The 15,724-nt window shown below is 38.3% G+C and overlaps 1 long non-coding RNA gene across 1 annotated transcript in view; it reads right to left on the bottom strand.

Annotated features, from left to right (window-relative positions):
- Nucleotides 1-8,008: 8,008 nt before the first annotated feature.
- Nucleotides 8,009-15,724, bottom strand: part of LOC140600749 (uncharacterized) — a 76,043-nt gene continuing 68,327 nt past the window's right edge. The window contains exon 3 of the long non-coding RNA XR_012003915.1: nucleotides 8,009-8,136. This is a non-coding gene — a long non-coding RNA (uncharacterized lncRNA). The remainder of the gene's footprint in view (nucleotides 8,137-15,724) is intronic.

The following is a 15,724-nucleotide window of genomic DNA, read 5'->3' as shown; positions in this document are numbered from 1 at the left end:
AATAGTGGGGAAGCTTCACCCAGCAAAAAGTGAGTCTTGAAGTTCACAGTGATGGCAAGTGACAGTTATTTTATGATAATACCGGTAAAGATTATATATACTTGTGATAATATCAGTAAACATTAAAGCAATAGCTATAATTTATTGAGCTATTCTACTTCTATGGCCTGTCTAGGTAGACACAACACATAAGTATTTCTAGCCCTCAGAGCAATTCCATGTGGTGGCTGCTCTTACAGTCACCCTGCCCTCGTCCATGGGGAAATACATGCCAAGACCCCCAGGGGATCCCTGAAACCACACAAAGTGCCAAACTCAGTACATACTCTGTTCTGTCCTATGTGTAGACACCTATGATAAAGTTTAATTTATCAGCTAGGCACAGTAAGAGATCAATAATAACTACTAATAAAATAGAACAATTATAACAATATACTGTAGTAAAAGTTATGTAAATGTGCTCTCTCTCTTTCAAAATATCATATTGTCCTGTATTCACCCTTCTTCTTGTGATGATGTGAGATGATAAAATGCCTATGTGATGAGAGGAAGTGAGGTGAATAATGTAGGTGTGCTGTGATGTGGTGTTAGGCTACTGTCCATATTGTGATAATATGTAAAAAAGGAGGACCAGCTTCTGGACTGCAGCTGGACCCAGGTAAATGAAACCTCCGATGCGGGGGACTATTATATGACTATTTTAAAGCTGAGAAAACAAGGCTCAGGAATGTTAAATAATTTATCCCAGATCACACAGCCAATGGTCAGAGGATCTAGGACTTAAAAACTGCTCTGTTTAACTCCAGGTCTCCTTTTGTCTTTTAAGAGCTATGTTGACTTTACAGCTACTTATAGGAACCATGAGTCTTGCACTGTGCTCCAGACCAAGGATTACCTCCAAAGATCATATTAGGAAGTAAGATATGAATATACACAGAAGTAAGTAATATCGTATATGGTGTAAATATTTAGTTGCTCAGTGAGTGAAGAGTTAGAGTAGGTAGGAGTAGCAGGAAAGATTTTAGGAAAGCCTGGAGATTTGGGGACAGAAAGGAAAAAGGGGAGAATATTTCAGATAGAAGTGGCTAATCCAAACCACAGAAATAGGAACAATGAGATCGGGTAGAGGATTTTAAGGAAATTCTGGAGCCATACCAGAAGAAATGTGATGTAAGAAGAGGGTGCGGTTGGAATGGGAAGGAGTTGCAATATGGGGGGAAGAATGGGAGGCTTGAGATACCTGGGCAAGAGAAGAGGCAGGGAGGATCCCCTAAGAAGTCATTTTGGTGGTCTCAATATCACCCCACAAGGCCCTGGGATCCAGGAGCTAAAAAAGAAGGACAAACGGGAAAGACATTGTAAAAGATAACTGGGACAAAATTGGACACATTGGGGACTGGAGGACAAAGGAAAGGCAGACATTTCACTACGGTGCTCATGGAATAAGGGTTACTGTAAAAACATCAGTAAATGACAGCAAAGTTATGAAGCAGATGAGACCCTCCACTTTGTACAGTGGTTTTCTAGTAACACATTTCTTTTACATACATCTCTGTTTTTAAATTTTTATTTATTTATTTATTTGAGACACAAAGAGAGAGGCAGAGACACAGGCAGAGGGAGAAGCAGGCTCCCTGCAGGGAGCCTGACGTGGGACTCAATCCCAGGTCTCCTGGATCATGCTCTGGGCTGATGGCAGCCCTAAACCGCTGAGCCACCAAGGCTGCCCCTACATACATCTCTTGATGTCACTCTTATCCTTCTAAAATGAGCATCCAGGGTGCACATGTGTGGTGCAGTCAGTTGAGCATCTGACTTTTGGTTTTACCTCTGGTCGTCATCTCAGGTTCATGAGATCTGGCCAAACATCAGGTTCTGCACTCAGGGTGGAGTCTGCTTGGAACTCTCTCTCCCTCTCCATCTCCCCCTTCTCCCACACTCTAAAATAAATAAATAAATAAATCTTTAAATAAAATAAAATGACCACTCAGGAGCCCAAAGAATTTAAGTGACTTGCCAAGGCTATTTGATTTTTTTACTTGAATTCTCTGAGAGAGTTCAAGTAATGAGAGTTCAAGTAATCAGCACAGTGAAGCATTAAGTATAAGCTAACAGTGGGATGCCAACCCCCAAGGACTAAATGTGAAACAAGAGGAACTGGGTGTCTTCTGCCCAGAAAGGCTGATGTCCATACAGGATCACACATCTTGTCCTGAGAATTAACCTTCTGGTCCTTTGCATCATATCTGCCTCCCCCGGACCTGTCTCCCTGCTTCAGCCCATGGACCCTCAGCCTACTCTCAATGCAGCCAACAGCCTGTTGAGATATATCAGCTCACAAGAGTCTTCCAAACTGCCACCACTTTCCCTCTAAATAAAGTTGAAAGTCCAAGGTCAGCATGTGATTGATCTGCCCTGTGACCCCTCTCACCTCATCTCCTTAGCTCCCCACTGCGCTCGCTTGACCCCAAGAACTGGCCCCTTTACTGTGACTCAAACCCACCAAGTTGCCCCCATCACAGAGCATTGCTCCAACCATTCGCTCTGCCCAGAGCAGTTTCCCCTAATGACCACACAGCTCACTACTTCCCCTGTCACCTCATCAGCCATTCCTTGGCTGTGCTTTTTATAATAACAACACTCCTGCCACTTTCAACAGCTTTGTTTTCCTCCAGAGAATTTAATTCCATCTTACATAACATACTTATTTATTGTCAGACATGTAATTCTAGAATATTCCCTCGATGAAAGCACATTTTTGTCTTTTTTGTTCATGGCTCTATCCAGAGGGCCTAGAAGAGTTTCTTACATATAGAAGGAACTCAAATAATATTTGTTGAGTGACTGAATGGATGAATTCAACAGCATTATGAAATTTTTTGCCTTGTAATATCTGATTCACAGAACTCCTGCGTGGCCAGAAGGAGCCATTTCTTCCTTGCTATACCTCGAGCTACCACTTAGTGACTTGCCAGGGGCTATTCACTGTGATCACTCAATGTACCCCACTTCCATCTCCTCTTTAACCTTCTCCACATGTCATATGAGGTGAAGGAGAACCGGAAGAAGGGGCACTAGCAGGTTCTTCATACTGAGACTTAGTCACCTACTGGAGGGTGTTAACTGAGCATTTAAACCTCCCCAAATCTAGGACTGTATCAGTAAAATGAGGATAGCAATAGCTTTTTCAAAAACTTGAGAACTGACTGGTTTGGTGTTTAGAGGTGATGAGAGAAATGACATTTAAAATCAGCGTAGCCGGGGCCCCTGGGTGGCTCAGTGGTTGAGCATCTGCCTTTGGTTCAGGTTGTGATCCTGGGCTCCTGGGATTGAGTCCCGCATTGGGCTCCCTGCAGGTAGCCTGCTTCTCCTTCTGCCTATGTCTCTGCCTCTCTCCTTCTGTGTCTCTCATGAATAAGGCTGATGAGGCCTACACTTTAAACAAACACACAAGATGTCTTTTAAACCAAAACTCTTCATTATGTAACTGCTAGCCACATAACAGGACTTAGCCTGGATTTAGATCTAGTCTGGAAGCTGATACTCTGCATTCCTGCATGAAAGGAAATTCTGTGAGAGGAGATCTTGCCCAGAGTTTTCTAAACTGGGTCTTCATTTGATTTGAAAAGCTAAAATTTCTAGGATGGTACTGCCACATGCATACAGAAGCACAAAAGATTCGTTAGGTTAGATATGAAGATTTGTTAATCACTTGCTTTCCTGAATTATCAGATTGGCCATGCTTTTTGGAAGAATGCTGTTATGGACTTCCTTCAGAAAGCTTGCTTTCATTACTTACCAGAGGATGAACTGCTCTTTTTTTTTAAATATGTTTTTTAAGATTTATTATTATTATTTTTTAATTATTTATGATAGGCATAGAGAGAGATAGAGAGGCAGAGACATAGGAGGAGGGAGAAGCAGGCTCCATGCCGGGAGCCCGACGTGGGACTCGATCCCAGGACTCCAGGATTGTGCCCTGCACCAAAGGCAGGCGCTAAACCGCTGAGCCACCCAGGGTCCCCTGAACTGCTCTTTTGAAGGATTGAGGACATCTTCAAAAGATAAAGGACAAACTAAGGTTCTCCCCACACCAGATAACTGTGGAAAACTCTGAGTTGATAATAACTGGAATCAAATCTCTTCTCGTGCCGTCATTGTGACTGGATGCTTATGTGTTTTACGCATCTATTTCTGCCAATAGACTCTGAGTTTCTTAAGAATAGGACTTGTATTTTCCATCTTTGAAAGTTTTGTCCCTAACTGTGATTGACAATTATAGGTGTTCAATAAATGTTTGAAGAAGAAAAGGAGAGAAGGTAGGAACGGAGAAGAAAGGACCAAAGGAAAGGATGAAGAGAAGGAAGGCAGAAGGAAGGTGGACAGGAAGAAGGAAAGAAATAGAGAAGTAAGATTCTACTTTAAAGTTTTAATTTAGCCATCTTGGAAAGAAAATTTTCATAAGACTCTTTTCATAGTTGGTAACTTATATACACATTTTGAAAAATCTGCAACAGACAAAATGAAAAATATTCTCTGCCACGTCTTCCTCTGCTGAGATTGAAATGATGCTGCTAACAGTTAGGAGGCATATTTTAAATGAAGAGGCTTCCTTGGTATTCCATGAGATTCCCTTCCCTCATTTGAACAGACATCAATAACACTGAAGCGACTGTCCCTGTAGTGTCTTCACAATTTAGCACTTGTAAAAATGAGACTTTCCAGCTCATTAATTTGCTTACACAAATACAGCCCAGAACCAGTTAATCCTGAAAAGCGACTACTCTATTTTCATCTTGCGATGACTGTTTCATGTCTGGACTTCAGCATAAACAAGATAGAGTCCTCATTTCCCACATGGGGTACTTAAGAGATTCTGTACCTCCCCCCCCCAAAAAAAAATCTAAAACAATGTGGCAGGTCCTGATCATTTCTTTTCTTGAAAATGGCAGAAGAGGTCATTATTCAATCTGAAGGCAAGGCCACAACAGCCAGGTCAACATGGTTATCAATCAACAAAGGGGTGTAGCAAAATGCTTCAGATGACATTCCTAAGAGCTATAATCAGGGTGGTGTCCCTACTGTATGTCCTTAAGAGCTTTCCAGAGACAGGGCAGCCCGGGTTGCTCAGCAATTTAGCGCCATCTTTGGCCCAGGGCATGATCCTGGAGACCTGGGATCAAGGCCCATGTCAGGCTCCCTGCATGGAGCCTGCTTTTCCCTCTGCCTGTGTCTCTGTGTCTCTGCCTCTCTCTGTGTGTGTCATCGTAAATAAATAAATAAAATCTTTTAAAAAGATAGTTTTTCAAAGACATTTTATAAGTGCTCTCTTTTTAAAGTATATATGTTTACTGGCTACTGTGGCAAGAAAAGTCTGCCATTGCTTAAATATGCTTAATATTCCTGCCTTTTACAACACAAAGATGCAAAGAGCAGAGTATTTATTAACAATATAATAACTGTAAGCTTGCTCTTGTAATTCTCACTCTTAACACCCATTGCCTCTCTATTGCCTGTGCCATGAAGTGCAGAGTCCATCCTTGCTAGTATGATATTCACAGTCCTCAGCTAGGATTTCACCCCCAAGCCAGTCTGCTCCCTCCTCCTCTCTCTCCTCAAGTTCATGGGAAAGCCACATCGGGCTGCGTACTGCCCTCGGCACTCATCTTCCACTTACACCTTAGCTTGGGTGTCCCTGTCCATTATAATGTCCATACCCCAATTTTGGCTTTCAAATTCTAGGTCAAAAGTCTTCCGTGGTCTTGGGATAATAAATAAAACTAACTTCTACATCTCTTGTTCTCCCTTTGATCGCCGTAATTCTCTTCAGCGCATGCTTCTGCTGCTGCCTGAGATAATCATTCATTAATTAGAACTTGTTCTTGAAACTGGGTTTCCCACATTCTGGCTGACAAACAGCAGACTAACGCTGAATAAACTCCTAGTTACCTGGTTGTGACTAAAACAGAATGTAGAAGGTGACTCTACCTGACTTCAGACTCGTCAGATCACTCATGACTCAGAACTAGTTCCTCTAGCTTCCCAAACCCTGATCTCCTAAGGATATTCAATGCATATATTGATAGAAATGTTTTTAAGACTAGAAATTTAATTTCTGGGCAGCCCGGGTGGCTCAGCAATTTAGTGCGGCCTTCAGCCCAGGGTGTGATCCTGGGGACCCAGGATGGAGTCCCACATCATGCGCCCTGCATGGAGCCTGCTTCTCCCTCTGCCTGTCTCTCTCTCTCTCTCTCTGTATTTCTCTCATGAATAAATAAATCTTAAAAAAAAAGAAATTTAATTTCTGAAAATTACTGGGTGAATACCTTATAGCCATTCTCTATGTATAGTCAATACATGGAGGCTCAGCTATCTTCCAATGAACAGATGAAAATAAAGAAATCCTAAAAGTAATTTCCTAAGACAGAGGAGATGCCCTCCTTCCCCCAGACTCTGCCTTGTGTATGCCTCCATTCTGATCCCTTTATTTATGGGGCTATCTTCCCTTTGGAAAGCAAGCTGTAGGAGGGCAAAGGGGACATTTTATTTATCCTTGTATCTCCAGTGCCGGTGTACCCAACAGATGCTCAGCAAATGCTTATGAATGAATGGGTGAAGCTAGAAACTGTACCTAATAGGGGAATAGAACTGGTTTGCCATGATGTAGCAGAAAACTCTCTAAGCTACAGCTGGGTGGCCCCTGGAATGTTTGTAGTTATAATTATTAACTATTAACTATCTTACTATTGTCTAGGCACTGAACATAGATTATCTTACTAAATCCTCATAATACAAATGGATAAATAAAATCAGATAAAGTAAAGGACTTGTCTAATGTCATATAGCCAGAAGTGACTGAGACAGGATTCAAACCCAGAGACTGTGAATGAAGAACACAAGCACTTCAACACAACATCCTACTGCCCACTTGCTGACAACTTCTTTGTGGTTTTAGACAAACCACTACTTTAAATAAGACCCATTTTCCACACTGGTAACATAATGGGTTTTGGACCAGCTGTTCCCTAATATCTCATTCAGTTCTGATATTATATAATTCTATCAATCAAAATTAAGGAACATTTGCTTTTGAGCCAGCCTCTGTGACAGGGAATAAAACAGTTACCTATTTAGGGATTCTTCTCAGATCAACCAAATAGCCTGTTTTGCAATGTAAAGCTTAAAACTTCTTTCTGAAATTCTTTAGATGTTTTCTACAAAAGCCAAGAGGAGGAGGTGATGATTTTTCTCGCTTGCCTCTAAAAAGGACTCTGTGATAGAAAAGCATCTCAGAGAATAGCAAGCCATCTCCAAGCCACTCCCTTAGTCTCATAAAGGTAGACACCTTCCACAGAAAGAATCCATGCTTTGTATCTAACAGTCTTAGAGAGGCTTGTCCTTGATTTACCAGTTGTCTAGACAAATCCACAAGAGTAGATAAAAATAAAACTACCTCGACTAACACCCCTGACAAGTGAATAAATAACTGATGAGAAATCTAAGTAAAGTAACAATTGAGCACCTCTTATATGCAAAATATTGCACTGAGTGGTAAGATGTGGAGAAGTGAAAATAAAATTAGTATGGGTGAACTAGATGGAAAGAACTGGAAAACAGGACTCAGTACCATTGAGCAGCCTGGTTCAGGAAATATCTTTGTCCTCTGGGGCCCAAGACTCTCCTCCCCTACTCAGAGACACTGGGGAAGCCTGGAGGAAGAGCATCAGAAGAGTGATCGTACCAGGGGCAAGACACCAGTTTGCTTGGTTTGGGGATATCACTTCTACCCCCTTATGCAAAACCAGCAAGAACAATGGAATCCTGGGCATTATTATTGATCTAAGCAGATGAAAAGAATACTGCACAGATTCTGAAAATTATGACCATAGAATAAAAGGAGACCACAACCCACAAGTTATTTTCATAGGGTGATTACCTATGAAAATACAAAATTTTTTAAAAGATTTTATTTATTTATTCATCAGATACACATACACAGAGGGAGAGAGGCAGAGACACAGGCAGAGGGAGAAGCAGGCTCCATGCAGGGAGCCTGACGTGGGACTCAGTCCCGGGTGTTCAGGATCTCTCCCTGGGCAGAAGGCGACTCCAAACCGCTGAGCCACCTGGGCTGTCCTGAAATTACAAAAATTAAATAGGACTGAGGATCTCCAAACATAATGTCCCGAATACAATAAAATCATACCAAGAACTTTAAAAAAAAATCTCAACTTGAGAAAAAGCAATTAAGAGCACCAACACCAAGCTGTATCACATGTGAAAATTATCTCATAAAGGTTTCAAAGATTTTCATAGATGGCTTTTAAGATGCTGAGCAATGTTCCCTCTGTCCCTACAATCTGAAGAGTTTTGATCAGGAATGGATGCTGTATTTTGTCAAATGCTTTCTCTGCATCTATTTAGAGGATCATATGGTTCTTGTTTTTTTCTATTATTGATGTGATCTTTCACGATTGTTTTACGAATGTTGAACCAATCTTGCATCCTGGGATGTCCACTCTCACCACTGTTACTCAACATAGTACTAGAAGTCCTTGCCTTAGCAATCAGGCAACAAAAAGAAATAAAAGGCACTCAAACTAGCAAAGAAGTCAAACTCTCTCTCTTCGCAGATGACATGATATTGTACATAGAAAACTCAAAAGACCCCATCCCAAGATGGCTAGAACTCATACAGCAATTCAGGAGTGTGGCAGGATACAAAATCAATGCCCAGAAATCAGTGGCATTTCTATACATTAACAATGATACTGAAGAACAAGAAATTAAGGAGTCAATCCCATTTACAACTGCACCCAAAAGCATTAGATACCTAGGAATAAACCTAACCAAAGAAGTAAAGGATCTATACCCTAAAAACTACAGAATCCTTCTGAAAGAAATTGAGGAAGACATAAAGAGATGGAAAAATAGTCCATGCTCATGGATTGGAAGAATTAATATTGTGAAAATGTCTATGCTACCGAGGGCAATTTACACGTTCAAAGCAATCCCTATAAAAATACCATGGACTTTCTTTAGAGAGTTGGAACAAATCATTTTAAGATTAGTGTGGAATCAGAAAAGACCCCAAAGAGCCAGAGGAACACTGAAAAAGAAAACCAGAGCTGGAGGCATCACAATGCCAGATTTCAAGTTGTACTACAAAGCTGTGGTCATCAAGACAGTGTGGTACTGGCACAAAAACAGACACACAGATCAATGGAACAGAATAGAGAACCCAGAAATGGGCCCTCAATTCTATGGTCAACTAATATTCAACAAAACAGGAAAGACTATCCACTGGAAAAAGGACAGTCTCTTCAATAAATGGTGCTGGGAAAATTGGACAGCCACGTGCAGAATGAAACTGGACCATTCTCTTATACCATACACAAAGATAAACTCAAAATGGATGAAAGATCTAAATGTGAGACAAGAATCCATCAAAATCCTGGAGGGGAACACAGACAACACCCTTTTTGAACTTGGCCACAGTAACTTCTTGCAAGATACATCTACGAAGGCAAAGGAAACAAAAGCAAAAATGAACTATTGGGACTTAATCAAAATAAAAGGCTTCTGCACAGCAAAATAAACAGTCAACAAAACTCAAAGACAACCTACAGAATGGGAGAAGATATTTGCAAATGACGTATCAGATAAAGGACTAGTATGCAAGATCTATAAAGAACTTATTAAACTCAACAGCAAAGAAACAAACAATCCAATCATGAAATGGGCAGAAGACATGAACAGACACTTCACCAAAGAAGACATAGACTTGGCCAACAAGCACATGAGAAAATGCTCCACATCACTTGCCATCCGAGAAATACAAATCAAAACCACAATGAGATATCACCTCCCACCAGTGAGAATGGTGAAAATTAACAAGACAGGAAACAACAAATGTTGGAGAGGATGTGGAGAAAGGGGAACCCTCTCCACTGTTGGTGGGAATGTGAACTGGTGCAGCCACTCTGGAAAGCTGTGTGGAGGTTCCTCAGAGTTAAAAATAGACCTGCCCTACAACCCAGCAATTGGACTACAGGGTATTTACCCCAAAGATACAGATGCAGTGAAAAACCGAGACACCTGCACCCCGATGTTTATAGCAGCAATGTTCACAATAGCTAAACTGTGGAAAGAGCCTCGGTGTCCGTTAAAAGATGAATGGATAAAGAAGATGTGATCTATGTATACAATGGAATATTCCTCAGCCATTAGAAAAAACGAATACCCACCATTTGCTTCGACGTGGACAGAACTGGGGGTATTATGCTGAGTGAAGGACAAACATTATATGGTCTCATTCATTTGGGGAATATAAAAAATAGTGAAAGGGATTAAAGGGGAAAGGAGGGAAAATGAGTGGGAAAAATTAGAGGGCGACAGAACATGAGAGACTCCTGACTCTGGGAAATGAACAAGGGGTGGTGGAAGGGGAGGTGGACGGGGGGTTGGGGTGACTGGGTGATGGGCGCTGAGGGGGGTACTTGGTGGGATGACCACTGGGTGTTATACTATATGTTGGCAAATCAAACTCCAATAAAAAAAAGTATGCATAAAAAAAGGTTTTAAAGCAGCACTGTGAACTAAATTGTGTCTAACTCAAAATTACATGTTGAAGCCCTAACCCACAATATTATTTTTTATGCAAAGAACAGAATATCATACATTTATTTCATGAACCTTGGTTCTTTTTGTTTTGTTTTGTTTTGTTTTGTTTTTATCTTTTAAAAATATTTGTATTTTTTATTTTTTTATAATAAATTAATTTTTATTGGTGTTCAATTTGCCAACATACAGAATAACACCCAGTGCTCATCCCGTCAAGTGCCCCCCTCAGTGCCCGTCACCCATTCACCCCCACCCCCCGCCCTCCTCCCCTTCCACCACCCCTAGTTCATTTCCCAGAGTTAGGAGTCTCTTATGTTCTGTCTCCCTTTCTGATGTTTCCCACACATTTCTTCTCCCTTCCCTTATATTCTCTTTCACTATTATTTATATTCCCCCTAACCTACAATATTATTATATTTGACATCAGAGCCTTTACAGAAGTAATTAAGGTTAAATGAGATCATAAGGGTAGGAACCTGATCCAATAAGATAAGCGTCCTTATAATGATATCAGAGTCCCCTCTGTCTTGGTCATGTGAGGACACAGCAAGAACACAGCATCTGTGAGCCAGGAGGAAGGCCCTCACCAGAAACCAAATTAGATAGTGCCTTGATCTTGGACTTCCCAGTCCTCAAAGTGTGAGAAAATTATTTTCTTTCATATAAGCCACTAGTATTTGGTGTAAATGGTATTTTGTTCTGTCAGCCTGAGCTAAGACAAACAGTCATCATAAAAATGCCTCAAAAACCTATCACAAATTGTCTTGAAACAAATGAAAAATTGAGAAATCTCAGAAAAGACAAAGAATTTATAAAAACAATCAGATGAAAATTATAAACTAGAAATACAAAAATGCAAACTTTAAGAACTGAATGGGTTCAAGACAGCATGATGGCCTTGGTAAACTTGAGGACTAAATAACTGAATTCACCCAACCTGAACAACAGAGAGGAATTAAACAGGGGGAAAAAAAAAGGAAACAAGCACAGTCTTGAAGACAAGTAGGATATAAAAATAGATCCAAGCTTTGTATCATCAGAGTCCCAGAAGGATTAGAAAGCATAAAGTAGGAATAGTAATAGAAGATACAATGGTTGAAATTTCCCAATTTTGATAAAGCACACTTCTACACAATCAAAAAACTGAACACCAAAAGGGATCAAGTCAAGGAAATCCATGCCAAGACACATCGTAATCACACTTTTGAAAACTGACATCAAAATAAAGTTCTTGAAAGGAGATAAATGACTCATTATAGAAAAGGGACACCAATTCAAATGACAGCAGACTTCTCATCTGGAACCATGGAGGGCCAGGAGGAAGTGACATAACATTTTTCAAATGTTGAGAGAAAAGAACTGTCAACCATGAATTCTATTTTGAAAAATTATCCCCTAAGAATGAAGGGGAAATAACATTCTCAGATGCAGGAAAACTGAAAAAACAAATTTGTCATCAACATACCCACTCTTAGAGATTGGATAAAAGAAATTTCTTTTTCAAAAAGAAAGGAAGTGATAAAAGAAAGAACTATAGTAGATTAAGAAGGTAGAAGGGACAACAGAAAGATCATAAATATGTATAAGTGCAATAGCATATCCTTTCCCTTGGGAGCTTTATAAATCTCATCCAATGTATACAAAAACAGTAATACCATCCAACACCTAAGGCAATGTTATTTAAAATACAGAAGACAAAGAGACCTAAATGAGAGTGAGTTTCCCCACACTTCACTCAAAGTGGTGAAATGCTGATTCCAATAGACTGTTAGGATCATACATATATATACTGTAAAAACCAGAACAACCACTACAAAAACAATACAGAAAGATATACTAAAATATATGATAAATAAATCAGAAAGGAATCCTAAAAAGTTTTCAAGGTACCCATGGGAAGGCAAGAAAAAAAGAAAGGTAAGAATCATAATGAGAAGAATGAAATAAAAAGAAAATAATAAAATAACACACTTAAGTGCTCTCGCATATTGAAAACTCTCTTAAATGTCTGAGTACATCAATCAATAGACAGAGATTGGCAGAGTGGATAAAAAATATACAACCCAGCTATATATTGCTTAAAATAAATTCACTACAAATTCAATAACATAGGTAGAATGAAAGTAAAAAGATAACAATATGCCATGCAAAGATTATATTTTTAACAAAAAGCAGGAGTAGCTATATCACCATCTTAGAAAGTAAATGGCAGAGCAAAGAAAATTACTAAAAGAAAAGAGGGACATTACATAATGATAAAAGGATAAATACACCAGGAAAACATAATGATCCTAAATATGTATCTGCTAAACAACAGAGGCTCAAAATAAGTGAAAGGAAAACTGATAGAGCTGAAAGGAGAAATAAGCAAAACCATAATTATACTGAGGACTGCTGTCCTCTCAGCAAATTTGAAAACTATGAACAGAAAATCAGCAAGATTTAGAAGATCTGAACAACACAATCAACTAAAAGGATATCTAATGAACATACATATATAGAATATTCTACTCAATAACAGCAGATTATACTTTATTCCCCCAAGAACCTGTGGAATATTCACCAAGACAGATCATATCCTGTGCTACAAAACAAACTTCAACAAATTAACAGGAATTTGAATCATACAAAATGTGTTTTCTGACCATATAGAAATCAATAACAGGAAAATTTCTAAACACATGAGAATTAAACAATATACTTCTGAGTAAAGTCAAAAAAGAAAGTCTCAAAGGAAACTTTCAAAATGAATATAATTAATGAAAACAAAAATGCAACTTACCAAATATGAGAGAAGCAGCTAAATCAATGATGAGAGGGAAATTTGTAGCATTAAATGTTTCCATTAGAAATGAGAAAAGATCTCAAGCTGATAACCAAGTTTCCTCCTCAGGAAACTAAATTAGAGTAAACTAAAGGAGGAAAAACAATAAACATAAAAGGAAATATCCATAAAATTGAAAAAAAAGCATACAAATTTGAAAAAACAAAAAGCCTGATCTTTTATTACTTTAGAAAAAGTAATAAAATGTGTATGGATCTAGCAAGGGCATATGCATATGTCCAAATTTATCAAATAGTATACAGTGAATATGCACAATCTTTTGTTTATCACTTGTATCTCAATAAAGCTGTTAAATAATATGTTACATATGTGGCTCACATTATCAAAAAGACAAAACACAAAGCAACAATGTTAGGAATTTTGAAATAGAGATTACAACTACCCTTTGTGCTGCCATTGAAAAGGGAATACAATGAACAACTTTACACTCACAAATTTGTTAACTTAGAAGAAATGAACCAATTCCTCCAAAAAGTAGAAACTACCAAAACTCAACTATGGTAAAATACACAATGAGTACAGCACCATAACAATAAAAAAAAATAAATATGTAATTTAAAATATCAAAAAACAAGGCTCCATACCCAGACAGCTTCACTAGAATTCTACTGAACATCTGAAGAACAATAACCAGTAATTTCACACAATCTTTTTTCTGAAAAATAAAAGAGAAACATTTCCCAACTCATTTCATGAGGTCAGAATTATCCTGACACCAAAACCATACAAAGATAGCACTACAAACAGCATCAAATAAAACAGCAGACCACTACCTCTCATGAAAAATACTCAGCAAAATATTAGCAAAATATTAGCAAATCTAACAACATATAAAAAGAGTTATACACCACAACAGTTGGTCTTTATTCCACTAAATCAATAAATTACAAAAGAAAAATCATATGAATTGACCCACATATGCTGATTTTTTACACAGCTGTAAAATCAATTAAATGAAGGATCCTCTCATCCTATACAAAAAGTAACTCAACATAAATTGTAAACTTAAATGTAAAATTAAAGGCTATATAACCCCCTCCCCCCAAAAAAATCAAAGAAAATTATTGGGATCCTTATAAGACTAGCTAAGGAGTTCTTAGTCTTAACATCAGAAGCATGATACATAAAAAGAAAAACTGATAAACTGAACTTCATCAGACTTCTAAACTTTTACTATGTGAACAGTCATTTGAAGTCATTGAAAAGACAAACTATAGAATGAGAGAAAATATTCAGAAATCAGATATCCAACAAAAGAAAAATCCAAATACATAAAGAACTCTGGAAACTCAATAAATGAGCAATTCAATTAGAAAATGGACAACAGATAGGAACAGACATTCACCAAAGGGTATACAGATAGTAAAAAAGCACATGAAAATATATTCAACACCATTAGCCATTAGGAAAATGCAGATTAACACCATAATGAAAGATTACCACACACCTGTCAGAATGGTTAAAATAAAAAATAATAATAAAATAGTGGTAGCACTAATGTTGGTTAAAATATGGATAAGGTAGGGGCATTTGAGTTATGCAGTCGGTTAAGCATCCAAGTCTTGGTTTTGGCTCAGGTCATGATTGTGAGATAGAGCCCTGCCTGCACTGGGCTCCAGGCTGAGCATGGAACCTGCTTGAGTTTCTCTCTCTGTCTCCCTCTGCCCCTCCCCAATTCAAGCTCTCTATCTCTAAAATAAATAAATAAATCTTTTTAAAAATAGGGACAAAGTAGATTATTACATGACTGAATATAAAATGCCACAATCACTCTGGAAAACAATTAGGCAATCTCTTAAAAAATTAAACATGCAATAACACATAGGCCAGCAATTGTACCCTTGAGTATTTATCTCAAAGAAATGAAACATGTTCATATAAAAACCTGTTCACAAATATTCACAGCAACTTTATTTGTAATAGCCAAAAACTAGAACTAGAATCAGCCCAAACGTCCTTCAATGTTAAAAAACAAAAAAACAAACAAACAAAAAAAAACTGATAAACCTCTAGCCAGATTAGGAAAAAAAAAAGATATAGATTATCAATATCAGGAACAAAAGAGATGGTATCACTACAGATTCTACAGATCTGAAAATGATAATGAAGAAATATGAATAACTTTATGCCAATAAATTTGCCCACCTGGATAAGTGGTCAGTAGTTGAAATACAGAAATCATTAAATGTCACTAAAGAACAAGGAGATAAATTAAGTGGTCTTATCTCTATTATTTCTTAAAATTTATAGCTACAA

The sequence above is a fragment of the Canis lupus genome, chromosome 12 (assembly GCF_048164855.1).
Source record: "Canis lupus baileyi chromosome 12, mCanLup2.hap1, whole genome shotgun sequence".
NCBI lineage: Eukaryota > Metazoa > Chordata > Mammalia > Carnivora > Canidae > Canis > Canis lupus.
The sequence above is the reverse complement of the archived record's forward strand: the minus strand, read 5'-3'. Positions and strand labels throughout refer to the sequence as shown.